The 19,249-nt window shown below is 45.3% G+C and overlaps 1 long non-coding RNA gene and 1 pseudogene across 5 annotated transcripts in view; one reads left to right on the top strand and one right to left on the bottom strand.

The window, feature by feature from the left end:
• LOC149523507 (uncharacterized) overlaps nt 1-13,520 on the top strand; it is a 53,488-nt pseudogene extending 39,968 nt beyond the window's left edge.
• The window catches only part of LOC142818728 (uncharacterized), a 123,063-nt gene that overhangs the window by 93,722 nt on the left and 10,092 nt on the right, over nt 1-19,249 (bottom strand). The window contains exon 2 of one of the 5 annotated variants that reach the window (XR_016346951.1): nt 17,035-17,099. The exons of the other annotated variants lie outside the window; for them this stretch is intronic. This is a non-coding gene — a long non-coding RNA (uncharacterized LOC142818728). The remainder of the gene's footprint in view (nt 1-17,034; nt 17,100-19,249) is intronic. 5 annotated transcript variants of the gene reach the window in all.

The following is a 19,249-nucleotide window of genomic DNA, read 5'->3' as shown; positions in this document are numbered from 1 at the left end:
GTTTATGGTGATGAGGCTGCAAAATCAACATTTGCCATGAGCACAGCTGTAGGACCTCATGGGAGTCCCATGACCATGATGCATCATGAAAGATGTAGAGTCCAGCCCACACAGGAGAATGGAGGTATATTGCACCTGACCTACAGCTCTCCTGGGCATCACAGCAGCTCAAGGTGACATAGATCAGTGTTTCTCAACCTTTCTTTTTATAAAGAACCACTTTTTCAAAAAAAAGTACCCCTTTTTTTTTAAAAAAAAAGTATTATAAGTACCCCCAGTACCTACAGTTTTCAGACACACACATTTTTTTTCTACCACTGCAACACATTTGTTTAAGCAACTTAATCATAGCCAGGTGGGCGATGAAATGTTGGGGCGTAAAAAGTACAAAAATAATAAAGCGCTGTAAAACAAAAATTCAGTTTTCTCCAAATTTCAGTTGCGTTGATGTACCCCCCACACTTCTCTCGAGTACCCCTGAGGCTATTCGTACCACTGGTTGAGAAACACTGACGTAGATGAATATTGAGCCAAACTGATTGAAATGTTTTTACTTTTCTGTATCAATGTTCTTCTGAACTCTCCATTCCACAAGAAAACAAAAGTTGATATTTTCACTATTCAGCCCACTTCTGGATGAAAACACATTCAAAATACATTTTCCATGGAATAGAAATTTCAGTTTTGGAGTAGCTCTCATAGATCCAATAACACTATCACATTAACCAATTAAGACATAATACTCTGGCCTGTGTAGCTCGCTTTAAACCTGGATAATGATCCCATCAGGTCAGAAGGAGTCCTCCTGAAACGGAATGCACCCCTGTATTCACAGGCTCCATGCTGTTGTAATAAACAAGACAAAATGTGCCCTGTGAGCTATCGTTTGAAAACTAACACCACATTGGTCAATATGGTGAAATGTACGTAGCAACATGGTGTGTAAAGTTATGAAATCCCCCATGTCTGAGGTTGAAGGCATGTTCAAATTCACATAGCCCCAATAAGGCAGAATTGGTCAAGCAAATCTATCTATCTGAAACAAAGCCTTTTTGTGTATACATACCTCAATTTGCAGATAAGCTGTCCTCAAACAGCAAGAGCATGAAGAAAGAAGAGAAAGAAAATCTGTGTTTCAACATACATACGTGAAAAGAAACAGCATATCACACCTTCCCCATTAAACTGGAAGTAATTTTAGTGGTCACGCTCAGGATAATGTAGTTCAAAAGGTGACTGAACTATTCAAGAGAGGGCAAAAAAAACCCAAGTTTTCTCTCCGGCTACATCTAGACTGCAGTGATAAAACATATTGTAAATTGCATATCTTTTTCCGATTTACTTTCTAAAGAGGCTTTTCCGAAATTTGGCAGTACCAAATTTTGGAAAAAAGTGCTCTTTCAACACATCCCTTATGCCTCGTAGTATGAGGTTTACAGGGATGGCAAAAGAGCGTGTTGGATTTTTTGAAAATTTTTTCGGAAAAGTGGACGCATTCCTTGGACATGGCATTGCTTTTCCGGGGTACCAAGCAATGCAGTCTAGACATAGCCTCCCTGTCAATCTCTCTCTTTTCTACTAAGACAACAAAGAAATAGCTGTTGAACCCTGGGAGCAGATCCTGCTCAGAGAATTTGGTCAGCAACATACTGAAAATTTGTGGTAAGAATTTCAGTTTAAACCGAGTCTAGTTTGTTAAGTGTAGTGCTAGGAAGCATTTTATTTTCATTTCTCTTGTAACCATTTTTTACTTCAATGCCTTTTACTCACTTAAAATCTCTTTGTATTTAAATTAACTTTGTTCTATTCTTTAATCAAAACGATTCCACTTTTGTGAATTTTGTGGGTAAATTCCATTTGAGGTGACAAGCTGTATGTATTACCTTGATTCCCTCAGAGAGGCACTGGATTTAATGTGTCTGGACTGTCCAAAAGAGAGTTGGACAGTGCTCAACATATGCTTTCTGGGAGAAACTGGGACTGTGTTGGGGGTCACCCTACATGTGACACCAAGGCTGGGAAGCCATAGTGTGACTGGACAGCTAGCAGTCTGGTGGGAGCTATAACAGTGAAGCAATGGGTGGCACCCAACGTTGCAGGGCAGGAATGACACAGCTCTTCCTTAATCTGGATTGCTTTGTCATACCCCCTCATCAGTGCAATTCCTCAGCTGGCTTTGAGCTGTTCTGCACTACTGCCTTTACAGGGGGTAAGGTCTGGTCCAACCATATATGTCTGTCCACACACACTCCCATCCCCGCCCCCCCACTTCAACCCTGTAGGGCTGGTTTGACTAGTACTGTCGTTTTCATCCCTTGGCAGTGGCTAGTCACAGTGATTGACCATGAGGAGGACTATCTTCCTTCCACTGAAGCTAGCCCCAAAACTCCCATTGGCCTGAGTTGTGCAAGGGCAGGCCACCTGCTCATTTGCAACCACCAAGAGGACAGGCGAGCAGGCCCACAGTCTCACATACACTTGTACTGAGCATGCTCATGGGCAGGATTCCTCTGCGGTGCATGGTGCTGCCCATTTTTGAACAGCCAGATGGACTACTTTGGCCTGTGGTCATCCATAGCTGAGGGAGTGAGGTCAGAAGCAGCAGCCCTGGGAGCTCCTCTTAGGGAAATGTGGTGTCTTTGCCCCCACAGCAGAGAGTAGCCAAACAGTCACACTTTGTTCTGCATTTGGAGGACACCCTGTGTTTCAGTCACTTCTCAAATAGTGATTATTCCAAACGGTGTATCAGCCACCAGTCAGAACCTTTCTGGGACTGATTCACTGATTATGGCTTCACCTCCCTGTTGTCAGGGAAGCTGCTCAGAGAAATGGTAACATGTAAAGGCAGCCAAGCGAGCTCAAACATGAAAGCCAAACCAAACACAACCCCACTCTGGAGTTGCAAAGCAGCAATCAGCTATGTTTTTCTAGGAGCCATAATCCCTCCTCTCTGCGCCAGGTAAGTAACAGCAGCGCTCCGGCTCTCACCCCAGTTCCAGGCTCAGGAAGGTCTTGAAAGCCATTGAAGCAGCACAAACAATTTGTTCTTCAGGGTGCCAGAGTTTTCCAAACAGATATTTCTTATGGATGAGCTGTATCATGGCGGCATCAGGAGGCCACATTCAGGAGTCGGGACACTGTTGTGCTAGGCACTATGCACACATAGAATAGAAAGACAACACCTGTCCCAAAGATCTTAGGCTGTGTCTAGACTGGCAAGTTTTTCTGCAAAATCATATGCTTTTGTGGAAAAACTTGCCAGCTGACTACACTGGCTGCTTGAATTTCCGCAAAAGCACTGACGAAAGATTGTCAGTGCTTTTGCAGAAATACTATGCTGCTCCTGTTTGGGCAAAAGTCTTTTTCCAAAAAACTTTTGGGCAAAAGGGCCAGTGTAGACAGCAGCGATTTGTTTTCCGCAAAAAAGCCCCGATCACAAAAATGGCGATCGGGGCTTTTTTGCGGAAAAGCGCGTCTAGATTGGCCATGGACACTTTTCCACAAAAAGTGCTTTTGTGGAAAAGCGTCCTGCCAATCTAGACGCGTTTTTCCGAAAATGCTTTTAACGGAAAACTTTTCCGTTAAAAGCATTTCCGGAAAATCATGCCAGTGTAGACGTAGCCTTACAGTCTCAGTAAACACAGCAGTAAATGCAAACGGGCACATAGTGACTTCACCATCATTTCGGTAACCGGGCTAAAACGGATCCAACCAGCTGACCTGGGCTGAGCCCCATTTGTTACCAGAAGCCCATATGTTTCGCAGCACAAACCAACACTCTGAGCACAAGGGAAATTCTTACTATATTTTTCCAGTGCCTGTAGGCCTACTCACTCCAGCAGCTTCTCTCTCTGAAGAGCTGGATCACCTTAGAGAGCTGGATTTTTATTTGTACCCTATCAGGTTGCCATGGCAATAATTTCTGAATTGGGAAGAGCTCAGCGCCTATCTACACTGTTTCAGAGTAAGAGAACCACAGATCAAAGTTACTTCACATGTCTGAAGACTTATTTGCCCTAGTTCCATAGGCCAAAAGGTCCCACCAAGGGAATAAATAGCAAAATAAATAAGTACCAAAGCCAGCAAGGCGATGGAAAGGATTCCAGGAAATAGAAAAGCACATGTTTTGAAAAAGAATCCAGATCAAACTTGTGGTTTTGCTCTGCAGGCTACAACATTCTTCTTTCTTTTCAAAACATGCCAAGTGAAGGCTGAGCTAATTATAGCTAACATACTGGTCACAAACTGGAAGCGTAGGATAGAGGTTGGGTCTAGCATTTCCTAAAGAGAAATGATTAATCTTATGCCCAGGGAAAAACAAATTAAAAAAAGAACTTCCATTAAACTGATAGTAAATATGTATTAATTATTTCAAACAGCACTTAAGAGAATACTGTTGCTCTCCAAAATAGCCCTAGAAATCCTTCAGTTGTAAGGCTCTATGAAGATGAAAGTGAGTGGGAGAAATCTGGGCTCCACTGATGCAAAAGTCCCATGATTTTTGCCGGGTTTTCACTGCAGATTTTTTGGGCCTCTCAAACCAATTTGGATCTCAGAACATTATTCCTGGGATGTCCTCAAGGCTATAAATATGCCAAGGCAGAACGTGGCTCCTCCAATGCTGGAAGAGAAGTTCCTGAGCTACCAAAGAGTATGTCTACACTACAAAGTTAATTCAAACTAACTTTCATAGCATCTATACATGCAAACCGCTAGTTCGAACTTAATTCGAACTAGGTAAAACTCATTCTACGAGGACTAATGCCTAGTTCAAATTAAGTAGTTCAAATTAAGGGCTGTGTAGCCACTTAATTAGAACAGTTGGAGGCTAGCTCTTCCCAGCTTGCCCTGTTGGCCACTCTGGGCCAAACCAGGGAAACTTTTCTGCCCCCCTCCCTGCCCCGGAGCCCTTAAAGGGGCACGGGCTGGCTACAGTGCTCGTGCCAGTTGCAAGCTTGCCAGCACTCAGCCAGCAGACCCTGCACCTGGCACGGCATGAACCAGCCACCCACTGCCACCCAGCCCTCTGCCTCTTCCCAGGACCAGGCTGGCGGCTCACAGGAGCCTACCCGGGGCTGTAAGAGGCGGGCGCCCGCCTGGTCTAGAGCGGAGATAGTCGACCTCATCGAGGTTTGGGGGGAGGCCTCCAACGTCCACGATCTCCACATAGGCACAGGAATGCGGCCGTCTAGGGCAGGATAGCTGCCAGCCTGGCCACCAAAGGCCACATGCGAACCCAGGAGCAGGTTTGCATGAAAATCAAGTTGGTCCAGTGAGACCCCCGACCCTGCGCCCTGAGCTTAGAACATAAGAACATAAGAATGGCCGTACTGGGTCAGACCAAAGGTCCATCTAGCCCAGTAGCCTGTCTGCCGACAGCGGCCAACACCAAGTACCCCGGAGGGGATTGACCGAAGACAATGACCAAGAGATTTGTCTCGTGCCATCCATCTCCAGCCTTCCACAAACAGAGGCCAGGGACACCATTTCTACCCCCTGGCTAATAGCACTCCATGGACCCAACCTCCATGAATTTATCTAACTTCTCTTTAAACTCTGTTATAGTTCTAACCTTCACAGCCTTGTGTGGCAAGGAGTTCCACAGGTTGACTATGTGCTGTGTGAAGAAGAACTTTCGCTTTTTAGTTTTAAACCTGCTGTCCATTCATTTCATTTGATGTCCTATAGTCCTTCTATTATGGGAACTAATGAAGAACTTTTATTTATTCACCCTCTCCACACCACTCATGATTTTATAGACCTCTATCATATCCCCCCTCAATCCCCTCTTTTCTAAGCTGAAAAGTCCCAGTCTCTTTAGCCTCTCTTCATATGGGACCTGTTCCAAACCCCTAATCATTGTAGTTGCCCTTTTCTGAATAATTTCCAAGGCCAAAATATCTTTTTGAGGTGAGGAGACCACATCTGTACACAGTACTGAAGATATGGCGTACCATAGTTTTATACTTCCCCTCCCCCTTCTTCCCCTGGCTTCCCCCTTCCAGCTCCCTCCTCCCAGATTTCCCCCTCCCCTCTTCCACCCTCTCTCTTCCTCTCTCCCACCTCCTTTTCCCAGTCTCCCCAGAAGTTAATCCCCCTCCCCCAAGTTTTGTTAAATAAAGAGAGTTTCTATTTTTGAACACGTGTCCTTTATTTTTTACATCAGGAAGGGGGGTTAGGGAGGGGTAAGTGGAAGGAGGTGAGGGAGGAATGGGTCATGAGCCCCCAATGGGGAGGACTGGGGTGGCTCTGCGGGCTCGTTGGGGTGGAAGTTCTCCTGCAGGGTCTCCTGGATCTTGACAGCCCCCCGATGCACCCCCCCAGATGGCAGCCTGCGGCAAGTGCAGCTGGGCTGGTGGCCGAGTGCTGTGATGTGCCGAGTGTGGGCACTCAGGGCACTCCAAGTCAGGACTGCTTTGCAAGCGGGGAACCCTGAGAACTGTCTGTCCGGGGTGGGGATCGGGTCCCTTTAAGCACAGCCCTCGGCTAGCCTGAGGCAGCAGCTCCACACTCTAAGTCCTAACCTGATGCCCTGCCGGCACTGCTTCCGGCCAGCCTTAACTTCGGTTCAGGGTCCACTCAATGTGGACATGCTAGTTCGAATTAGCAAAATGCTAATTCGAATTAGTTTTTAGGTCTAGATGCACTCATTTGAATTAGCTTAGTTTGAATTAACTAATTCGAATTAAGTTAGTTCGAATTAGTGCTGTAATGTAGACATACCCAAACTGCATTGTGGCAATCATGCTGTGATGAAAGTAAGTGGGTGTGCCTGGGTGCGCAGCTCCAGCAATAGCTGGCTGAGCTGCGACAAAAGCTAGCAGGGAAGCTATTTAAAGAGCTGGCAGGGACCCAGGTTTCAATAAGATAGCACCTGTAAGAAATGTTAAGTTACTTTCCGCGCGGCAATCATGCCTCACAATAGCAGGTGGAGAAATCATAGAGGGGTAGTCTAACTTTGAAAATGAGTAGTCCTTTGCAGGTGGGGCTTTTGATTTAAAATGCTCCAGTCTCAGTGCTGCGGACATGCTGCATAAGAGAGCTGTTACAGTCCAGACATAGGCACCAACTTCCCCTCTAGCCAGGGAGTGCTTGACCACCTCATCCCTGCAACCTCCACCTCAGGTCCCCTTCCTCACTCACTTCACCTCATCCCCCAAACTCCACCCCTCCTTCACACACATGCTATCCCTTCCCCCAAGCCTCCAACCCACCTCTTCCCGCTGTCGCAGGGCATTCCATATGCTTTATGAAAATATGCTTATGAATGTGACACACCTGGACTATGCTTTATGTGAAATGTCTCGTGTGTAATGGCATTGGGAAGTTCTAATCTGCTGAATGTGTATATCCTATTTGTGTGCACTTATCATTCTTGTGTTTGAAGTTAGAAATATGAAGTATAAGCCTGTGTTTCTAGTGTAGCCATGCCAAGGGAGGGCTATTAGAGGTACTCAATGAATTTAATGGCCCAGTACTCAGGACAATGATCCATGAATAGACTTGTTTTTCCTGTAAGTTTTGGAGAAGGGGCTCTGGTTGGTCCTACCAAGACATGTGGACATGTCACCTGGTGCTGGGACCTATCTTGGACGCTGTATTTTTCTATTGAAGGTGAGAAAAAGTTTAAACTGAACACAAAGAGTTCCCACCTTTCGCACATGATATATAAAGTTAGGAGACCAAACAATAGCGGCAGCTGCCAGTCATCAGGACACCCCTGCTTACTAACCAAGATGTTTACTGGAAACTGTACTGGGGGAAAGGACTCAGTCCAAACTGGAAGGCTCTTCTGGATGCAAAAGAAGCTTATCAAAATAACAGAGGGTGAGATATGACAAGTAACCAGTTTCTTACTGTAGCAAGCTTATCTCACATGTTCTATTTTATTTTTTCAGAGGGGGAGCTGTGTTAGCTGTACCTTCAACAACAGGTACCTGCAAAAACAACAAGGAGTCCTGTGGCACCTTAGGCTATGTCTACACTGCACTGTTATTTCGGAATAAGCTATTCTGGAATAGTTATTCTGAAAGGGTACATCTACACTTGCTCCCTAGTTCGAGCTAAGGATGCAAATGTAGCTGACCGAAATTGCTAATGAAGTGGGGATTTAAATATCCCGCACTTCATTAGCATAATCTCACCCGCGCGTTATTCTGCTCAACAGCTAGAAATGAGGAGTTGGAATCAAACTCTTCATTTTTTGAGGAGTAACGTTAGTTTGAGCCAAGGGGTTTGATTTGAACTAACGTGTCCCGGAGCGCACTTCCTGGTTCAAATCAGCTATTGAGCGGAATAACGTGCTGGCAAGATTATGCTAATGAAGCACAGGATATTTAAATCCCCTCTTCATTAGCAATTTCGGTCGGCTACATTTGCATCCCTAGCTCAAACTAGGGAGAAAGTGTAGACGTACCCAAATAGCTTATTTCAAAACAGCATGTCTACAGGGAAGCCTCAAAATTAATCCTAGGCAGGCTTCCCTAATGTACATGTGCTATCTCGATTTAGAGCCCCAGGAGGAATAATTTAGAATGGCCCTGGTGAGGGGCTATTTTGAAATATCAGAAGCGGAGTGTCTACACAGCCCCTATTCTGAAATAACGATTTCGGAATAGGCATTTTTCTTCATAGAATGAGGTTTACAGAAGTCAGAATAAGCCATCCGTTATTTCAAAATGATTTCAAAATCACGGAATTGTTGTGTAAACACTCGCATAGTTATTTCAGAATAACGTCCGTTATTCCGAAATAACTTTGCTGTGTGTGCACACCCTTAGAGACAGATTTATTAGGGCATAAGCTTTAGTTAGTCCCTAAGGTGCCACAGGACTCCTCATTATTTTATTTTGTTTAGTAACCTACATTGTTCTGTCTTCTAGCTCTTATGGTCACTTAAATCCTACTAAAATCACTTTTATTAATAAACCCAGTGTAAGCAATTGTCACCTGGGGGAGGGGGAAGGAGTCTCTGCATCTCTCTCTTTACGCTGAGAAAAACAACATGACCTTACCTTGTATAAGGTTTTATACAGAGTAACACAGATTTATCTAAGGTTCAGTTTCCACTGAGTGCTGAGGAAAGTCCCTTTGGCTGAGCCTTCCCACAGCTGGGCTGATCTCAGTGTCTGTATGACCCTGCAAAGGGTTGTGATCCTGTCTCTGTGTCTGTGCTGGAGAAGGCCAGATGGCCTGGCTCAGCAGGACAGAGTTGAGAGGCACGGAGGAGGGCAGGGTAGGTGGGCTGAGTGGGATTTCAGCACATCAAATGACGGTCATGAGGAGGGGTTTCTGTGACCGAACCTGTCACACCCACCTCCTTCCTAGCCCAAGTGCGCCCAATACCCACTCCTTCCACTCCCTCTCAGACCTTCCTGAAGGCAGTGAATCAGCTATTTGCAATGCTTCAGATGTGCAGGGAGGGCTGGGGAAGAGTTGGTAAACGGAGCCACAAGCATACAGTGGGGGGAGGGGGGGAGGAAGCAGAGGGTAGATGCCCCAGACCCGGAGCACCTACAGAGTCAGCGTCTATGGCTGCAGACTCAAGTGGGGAAATTAAAAAAGGAAGTACTGCTTGTTGGTGTTGAAATGCGTGTTGCTGACCTGACACAACCTGCCCATGCTTATGCCCGGAGAATACATTTTTCCCAGCAATTTCTGCTGTGACGTTCAAGAATGCACTTGGAGGCTGGACTGTTACTTGACGGGTTAATACATATATGGTGATAGGTCCCAGCATAGTTTTGTTTCCTGATATCCCACTGAGCTGCACACATTCATCCAACAAAGGAAAAGCGACCTTGTAGGAACTGAGATGTGGGCAGAGACTACTGCAGAGATTGTAACACTTCCAAAGTTCAATGTCTAGAGTGAGGCTCCTAGACCCACACTGGTGTCTCCATCAACCCTTCATCTTTAATCACATCAGCTAGGCTTCTAATCTTACACACAGGTCAGGAAGTAAGAACGGACCAGAAGAGCCACAAGAAATCACCCACTGTTGTATGAGCCACAAGAAATCACCCATTGTTGTGGAACTATGTGCTTTTTAGTGTGTCTTAGCAAAATTTGAAAATAGTGAAAGCTACTCTGTGTAAAACATTCAAACAGTCCGACATTAAAAAGGGGATTCAAAGAGCAATTTCACAGATGGGCAGTGTAAAAAAGCAGCTCACACTTTTCTTCCCAAACAAGGCATAAACATGGTCATCCAGTAGCTTAGGCAGGGGAAGGCTTTGCCTTCCCAAACCACCAGCCTGACCCTGCCCACACTTCACCCCCAGAATGCCTGCTGTAGGTGTTTTGGGGGTGGAGCATTGCTGCCCCCAGCACCTGCACTCCCCGTGCCCTGGACTGGGGAGGCTGGAACTGCGTGGCCTCCTCCTTTCCCTGGTGTGCTCCCTCGCTCGCCTCTTTTCCTCTCACCCGCTGCACCAGGGATGTGGGGCGTGTGCCCCCTCACCTCTCTTCCCCTCCCCAGTGCTCTGGGGAGTCAGGGGCATATTCAGCATGCTGCCCCACCTTCTCCCCTGCTCAGAGCACTTACCCATTTCCTCCCCTCAGGGGGAGGGCATGCTCAGCATGCTGCCCCACTTCCTCCTCTCCCCATGGAGGGCAGGGCCTCAGCAGGAGGGCCAGGGCTGTAGGTGTGACTGGGGTCCTGCCTCCCGCGGCCCCAGCTGCACCAACCACCCATGGGCATAAATCAGTTGCCAACCATCCCTATTATCCAGGTAAATAGAAGTGTCCCCCTTAAGCAGCTTTTAAGAACTTTTTTAAGAATCATCTCCTAGCCACACATCCCATGTATGTGGTACTGGCTGCATTTTCATGAACATGGGGAAAAGGCAGCCATCTAAAAATTCATTCCTCCACTGCAGATCTGGAGTAAGCATAGATTGTTTTCAAGAGGCGGGAGGTTTTTAGGGCAGAAGTAACCCCACCCATCTTGCAGAGTGGGCAGGGTGTGCCTCCCACGTTCATGCCTATCTTGCAAACTTGTGCACATGTTACTTTTATTAACCACAATGCTTGTAGAGAGGAAGATGATGCAACTGCTGCGTGGGAAACGTGAACTGTATTGAACAACACTGGGAAAACAGTGCCCAGAAACCTGACATTTGCTGCTCAGCTCCTAGAGAGAGTCTTTGTGGCTTTTTAGAGCGGCTCAGGCATAAAAGCATTGGGGAGCAAAAAGTAGTGTGTCTGACTGGAGTAGCAGAGGGAGAAAGAACAAACCGCATTGCATGCTCTCTTGCTCCCTAACCCTGTGCAAGCCCTTACATACAGAGTGAGCTCTGGGAGGAACCAAGGCTGGTCCTTTTCCTCTGCATCATTTCCTCCCTGTTGCACCTTCGGTATAGGGGTTCAGGCATAATCTAATTCAGACCCAAGTGGCTTTAACGAATGCTGATTCCTCCACTCCTCAGTTAAACATCCTCCCCTGCAGGGGCCTTTTGGGGTAGCAGCAGCTGGGGCGAGCTAGCAGGGAGCTGTGATGCCCTGGCACACAGGAGGAGAGGGATGGTCTTGTTTATCAGTGACTGAGCCATTTTCTTATTCCATGATGTGTGTGTGGGGGAGTGGGGAGTGGAAGGGATAACACAGCTTCCCCAGGAAGTGATTGAACACAAATGTCCAGTCCTTGGAAATAACCCATGAACGGGGCCATCTGGTTCTCTCTGTTTTATAGCTTGAAAGACCAACCTCCTCTTGCAAGGTCGTAAGTTCCAGCCATGCAGGTCATGCCTGGTATTTGCCTGCTCCATGGTCATAAATTTAATCCACTGATTTCAACTGCAGAAGAAGAATTAAATCAAATCTACCCCAAGAACAAGGGAATGGATTTAAATTAAAGCACAAAATTCCTCTAAATCAGTAATAAGCATTTGCAAGAAAGAAGAATTGGAAAATGGTCATTAAAACAACCAAGTTGGCCCCTCAAGAATGGGATGAAGACAAATGCTAATGGACCCCTACGAACAAAATCACTATTCAATTGTTTTTGAGGCAGTGTGTATGCAGAATGCAATGCTATACATAGCCTCAAAAAACAACTCTAACATTATCATCAAAGAGGCTGACAAAGGGGGTGCTGTGGTCATCATGAAACAGGCTGTCAGACAACTCAACAACACCAGATTCTACAAGCTTTTCTCCTCTGATCCTACTGACTAAAGAATACCAAAAAAAACCTAGACCATCTGCTCATGAAACTACGTGCTACAACTTGGAACCAAATCTAGCTCCCTCCCCCCCCAAATCCCTGACTAGGAGTTTTCTATATGCCACTCAAGATCCACAAACATGGAAATCCCAGACATCCCATTATCTTAAGCACTGGCACCCTTACAGCAGGATTATCCAGTTATGTTGACTCTCTCCTCAGACTCTATGCTGCCAGCACTCCTAGCTACCTTCAAGACACCACTGACTTCCTGAGGAAGCCACAGAACATGAATAATCTCCCTGAAAACACCATCCTGGCCACCATGGATGTAGAAGCTCTTTACACCAACATTCCACATGATGATGGATTACTGGCTGTCAGGAACACTATCCCCGATGACGCCACTGCACATCTGGTGACTGAGCTCTGTGACTTAATCCTCACCTACAACTATTTCCAATTTGGAGACAATTTATATCTTCAAGTCAGTGGCCCAACTATGGGAACCTGCATGGCTTCACAATATGCCAATACCTGTATGGCTGACCTCGAACAACGTTTCCTCAGCTCTCGCCCCCTAGCACCTTTACTCTACTTATGCTACATTGATGACGTCTTCGTCATATGGACCCATGGGAAGGAGACCCTTCAAGAATTTCACAGGGATTGCAACAACTTCCACCCCACTGTCAACCTTAGTGTGGACCAGTCCACACAAGAGATCCACTTTCTTGACACTACAGTACAATTACACAATGGCCACATTTCCACCACCTTATAGCAAAAACCTATTGACCAATACACTTACCTACATGCTTCCAGCTTCCATCCAAGACACATTTCCCAATCAGTTGTTCACAGCCAGGACCTAAGATACAATAGGCTTTGCTCCAACCCCACAGACAGAGACAAACACTTACAGAATCTCTATCGGGCATTCTTAAAATGTAAATACCCACCTGGGGAAGTGAAAAAACAGATTGAAAGAGCCAGATGAGTACCCAGGCATCTGCTTCTTCAAGATAGGACCAACAAACAAAACAACAGAACACCACTAGTCATAACCTACAGCCCCCAACTTAAACCCCTCTGGCACATCATTAGCAATCTACACCCTATCCTGGAAAATGATCCCTCACTCTCACAGGCCTTGGGGGACAGGCCAATCGTCACCTACAGACAATCCCCTAACCTCAAACAAATTCTTTCCAGCAACCATGCAGCACACATCAATCATACTCACCCAGGAACCCATCCCTTCAGTAAACTCCAGTGCCAACTCTGTCCACACACCTATATAAGCAACATCACAACAGGACCTAACCGCATAAGCCACCACATCAGAGGCTAATACAATTGCACATCCACCAATGTGATCTATGCCCTCAAGTGCCAGCAATGCCCCTCTGCCATGTACATTGGGCCAAACTGGACAGTCTCTACAACAAAGGATTAATGGACACAAATCAGATATTCAAAATGGTAACACACAGAAACCTGTTGGGGAACATTTTATCTTGCCCCGGCACTCATTAATGGATCTCAGAGTGACTACACTCTTTGGCTTTGTCAACCCTGAGTGTTTTTGAGGCAGAAAACATGCTAATAAGGGACTCATTAGCATAAATCGTGATATCATTAGCATATTTATGGATAAATCCCTGTAATATTATCACTCTCATATAACTTTGTATTAAGATCTTGTCCTTTTAGATATATCTTTAAGTGTTCTTATAGAATCTCTGTAACATTTCTCCTATAACTTTATATTAAGAGAAACTTTCCTTTTTATATATATAGCTCTTGTAAGAAAAAATGTCTTTTGAGCTCTCCCCTTTCCTTGATTGTCCTATTGAAATTAATAAGGTGTGAATGGAGAATGAAACATGAGCACCTCCAGCAGCAGTTGCAAGGGTGGAGAAGGTCTGGGAGCCAGATCCAAGACAATACCTGTAAAGTGAGCTCATTAAGAAGACTGGACCTACAGATGCCTTGGGAGTCAAGCAGCAAGTGCCTGCCCTTGGAAGAACTCTCTTTGAAGCAGCATTAAGAAAGGCAAGGTGATGACTAATTGGCTGCATGAGAGGGATAAATATGAGGCATCTTACAGAGGGACCCCCGGTTTTTGTCTTGTTAACATGGGAGCATCGATCCGGATCCGCAGAAGCCCGGCTGCACCCCTCCCCATCTAACTCACCTGGCCAGTGCAGTTAGGGGAGCAACTTTTGGTAACAACAAGACGGAGTATGCTTGTGTGTGGGGGGGAAAGGGGTGTGGGTAGGTGTGAGAGAGGGAGAGAGAGAGAGAGAGTGCATGAGTGTAATGTATCATATGCATATGATAAAGTACTGATTGATCTATGTATGTTCAATAAATGTGGCGTATTGCCTTATCCCCCTGAAAAAGATCCCGGGTGCTTCTTTTAAGCACAACATATTTTCTGCCATTTCTTTTTGCACAAGGGTTTTTTGCACAAAAAGAAGCAGTGTAGCCACTTTTGTTTTGTGCAAAAACCTCATTTTGTGCAAGATCCTTATGCCTTTCCAGCTTAGGCATCACCTTACAGAAAAAGAAACAGCAGAAAATATGCTAATTATATTGTGACTTATGCTAATTAGTCCCTCATTAGCATATTTTCTGCTGCAAAAACTTGCAGTGTAGACAAAGCCTTACAGAGCAATTTCAAAAACCAGCTGGAGAGAGAAGCTGCGGAATTTGCCTTCATTTACAAATGTAAGACTTTTAACCAAAGTTTCAATAAAGACATGAACTGGATGGGCTGCTATATTCAACACCTTAATGACATCAAAAGCTAAGTATCGGGCACTTACAGCCCAGTCTATTAGCTTCACTTAGCCAAGGGCAATATAATTGACAAGATTTTTTTCCCTTCTTTTCCCCTCCCCATCTTCCCTATTTTACTGCTATTTATTTGTACCTCTGGATTCCTTGCTCCATTCATCTGAAGAAGTGGTTTGTGCTCACGAAAGCTCACAACACCATCTACATGTTTTGTTAATCTCTAAGTTGCTGCAGGACCATTGGTTGTTTTTTAAGGGTCCCTCCCCCAGTTGCAGACTGACACAGCTACCCTTCTGAGACTATTAAACCCCAGGACATTCAAATGCAGGCAGGCCTCTTTGTGCAAGTGTAACTGTCACCTTACACCTAGTGTGGTTCACCGAAGCCAAGCTGCAGACAGGATGATCCGAAGCAGTATTTCTCCTAGGTCATAAAGCAGCATGTTGAATTTCAACTCAACAGAATAGCACAGTCCTCAATTATCTACTGTAAACAATGGACTAGATGGAGAGAGCAGAGGGCAATTCTTTATAAGCCAGATACACCGCACTTCCATAAACGAGGGGAGAATAGTGTCAATACAGTACTGTAACCTTTCCACCAAACAGCTATTATCCTTATCACCATCTGGGAATCATTAACCCTACAACCGAAAGTTCATCCTCATGTAGGTTGGAACGTAGGCAATGGAGCCAGACAATACCCACTTTTCCCATATTCACATTGTTAGAGTACACTTTGCAGAAGGCTACAACCTAAAAGCTGTGCATGTTTGAGTGCATGCTGTTGCACAGCTGCTCAGTTATTGCCATTGTCCATGCCGGGAGGGGATAAATATCTATGTGCACATACAAAAGCTGTTTGTACATTTGATTAGCTGTTGCGTATGGCCTGGGCCCACAATTGTGTGGCTTCCCATATGTCCACCCAAGGGCTTAATTTGGGAACAGACATTTGTATGGATAATAAGAACATTCCAGAACCACACTAAGCAAGGATGAAAAAGATAGCGAATAAAACTAACAACCCTCTCGCTCCTCGAACACCATCACCAAGAGCTTTGGAAGGGCTATTAACCAGAGCAGATTGGACAGTGACTAGTCCAATTTTCCACACTAGAACAAAAACTAACCTTCCAAAGGTTTTCACCAAACCAGAATTGTGTCAAATCTCTGGTTTTGGATCAAAACCTGCATGTGCGCACAAATCCATTTGGTTAGGGCCCTGGCTTGGGAGAATTGGCCAGATTCAGAGATCTCTGACTTATATGCACAAGAATCACTTTAGCCACTACAGAAATTCAGCCACCTCTGGGGAGAAACATGGCAGGTTTTAAGAGATGACAACAATGCTACATAATGGCTTTGCAAAGAAAGTGAAGAGTACTACATTCAGTTCCCCCTGCAGAAGATTTATGAGGCAGATAATGCATAATTACCCAAGTTACTGAACAGTAATAAAAATGCAGACCTCTCCCCACTCCAGACTTGCTCCCACAGTCTCAAGTTCTAAATGTGTTAACAGTCATGACATGATGCAAAGGCAAACCTTGTCTGACATATAAAACCTTGGAGCAAACAAAGCAGCTGGACAGAATCCAGACAAGTGCGGCCAGTTGCTATTTAGATAACGCTGCCTTATGAGAAATATATTTGAGGCGATCACCTTTCCAGTAACAGGTTGGCAGGACAGGTTTTACAACCATGCGGGTCAGGTTACACTGTGTTAATTGGTGGTGGCACAGGGCAGATAGTAAACCTGGGTTAATACCACTATTGTCCTATGGAGAGACCTTTAGTCAGGTTAATCAGATGCCTTGTTATGATTCGTTTTCACACAGGGAGTGCACTCTTGTATAACTACGGCAAGGCCATCTCAAGGAGGGCTCACCTGATAACCCAAAAGTCCTTTTGGCTCAGATGGGTGTAGTGTCACTTTAAATAGCTAATATGGCTTTTCTCTGTAGGAGGAAGAAACTTATGGCCTAATGTGACATTTCTCCCTGTAACAGCTGTGATCATATATGAGACTCCTATCTGGGACGTACCCATTAAGACCAGTACCTGAGTAGCTGGTCTTCATCTGAGAATGCAGACCCCATTCGATTCCCTATTTGGGCTTCTAATCCCTAGAGAAGAAAAACAGCATTTTAAGTGGAAATTGTGGGTTATACATCACGTAAATAAATTCAATGGGTGCATAAGTTGGCAAAGAATTGGGACCTGGCCCAACTCCCATTATTAAAAGGCTTTAATAGGACTTTGACAGCTTCCCCAATGGAGAAGGGGCACTTGCCTTCATTGCAGGACTTTCTCTTTTGCCCAAGGCTAATGGAAGAAAACAGGGCTCCCCTTCTTTGTTTTTCATCAATAGACTTTCCAGCATCTCTCTCATTCACTCGCCCTTCTCCCTGTCCATGAACACAATGGATTTAAACAGCACTGCAGACTATTGTACTGCTCCCACTTAAGGAACTATAAACATTTAATTCGGTCTTTAAAGCCTGACCTTCTGGTTCTGTCTGGTTTTCCTTGCTCTCTTGAGCCCAAGTTGACAGAGGCCGACTGCTAGTTTTATCATCTCCTTTAGAGTCTCCTAAGAAATGAAATCTAAGCCCCCAACACAGATCAGCCATTATCATATACACAAGAAATCTGCTTGAATAGGTAAAGAGAATCCCAGCAGCTTTTGGCTGAAGCTATTTTAGAATTTACGATATGGACTGTAGGTTACAGCTACGTGACTTGAGGACAGCTGTCAGCACAATTAACCTAATCAACTCACATATTTCTTGGCTGTTACTTATCATAAAGATATCACAATTATTTAGTGCACACAGCGTGCAAAGTGCCAATGAGACAGAACCAATAGGACATCTGTGTGTTGTTTAACTGGAAAGCACAAGCATTAAATATGAGCCTACTTTATAAATAACACAAGGCTGGCTTCTAATTAGAACCTTATACTCAGCAACTAGTCCCACGGATGTCAGCTGAACAGTTCGCAGAGTAAGGTATTTCTTAATATGGAGAATAGCAGAATCCCAACCATACTGTCACAACTTGCGCTTTTGCTTGACATCCTCAACTGTGAAGCTCAAATGACCAGCATGGTAGACCAAGCTACCTTGGCGGTGCTTCCAACAGAGCTCTGCACTGAGCTGCATTAGAGGGATTTCTTAACATGGATGTCATGCATATCATGGAAGCACAGGACATGCACACACGCTGCACTCATAATGACAATGCGGCAAGAACACCACCATCATGAAAACACCTGCGACCCACTGCAACTATACATTTCACAGCTGAATATAAGGGACACGAACCTTACTGCCATAGAGAAAGACAGTAGTAAATGAGCCAGGAGAACTCGGTTAAGAGGAGGAACGCATTAGGGATTAAATAACACACCTCATCCAGAATCAAATGCTATCCCAAGACAAAACAGGTTCTTTTAAGGCAGGAAATATTCCAAAAGTATTCCCATTTGCTTTTCCAGAGGTAAAATGGGCACCAATTTCTCCCCAACTACATAAGAACTCTCAGAGAGTGACCACATTGGAGGAAACCTACAAAGAGCCTCCAAACTCATAATCAGAAGGGAGCTGTCCACAGATCATGACCCGCCAGCTTAAAGCAGCACCTGACACACCACCCGATGCAAAACCTATCAACGTATCTCCACTGCTACAATGAGCTTCCTGTGTGTGGGCTGAGACAAAAACTGGCAGGAAAGACTCTGGCTGTGACAAAAAGGGTAATCCCTCTCACGCAGGTCAGTGCACTGCCAGGCAGTTTGGTCTCCATGCTGGTCATCTGACCCCTGCATAGCCTCAGAGTTGAGGATGCCCTCAAGCCTGCGCGTTGTGATGGGATGGTAGTGATAGGGCCAAAAAACCTGTTCCTTTTATTAGCTCAGTGAACCACCACCAGGAAGTGACCACCACTGGCTTGCACCAAACTTGAGCCACTGACCTATGGGAATAAAATTCTGTGTATCTACTTGCTCTTACATTGCACCAGAACCGGATGCACAACGCTTGAGATAAGATGGAAAGGACCCCAGCCAGACTTACAGTCTCCTTTGTCTTCCCTTGCAACCATAATATCAAAGACTCCTCCCATTCCCCTCCCCAGAAAGTCCTTTTTCCCCTTCCAGGGCTCATTCCCAGAGCTGATCACGTCCCCTTCCTTGTTTCCTTCCCTCCCCTTGCAAGCTCACCTCCTACCCCAACCCCTCTCCTGTCCTGCTGTCCGACAGGAAGTTCTATTCTCC

The sequence above is a fragment of the Pelodiscus sinensis genome, chromosome 16, assembly GCF_052426305.1.
Source record: "Pelodiscus sinensis isolate ZL-2025 chromosome 16, ASM5242630v1, whole genome shotgun sequence".
In the NCBI taxonomy this organism is placed as follows: domain Eukaryota; kingdom Metazoa; phylum Chordata; order Testudines; family Trionychidae; genus Pelodiscus; species Pelodiscus sinensis.
This window is presented reverse-complemented; position numbering and strand designations above follow the sequence as displayed.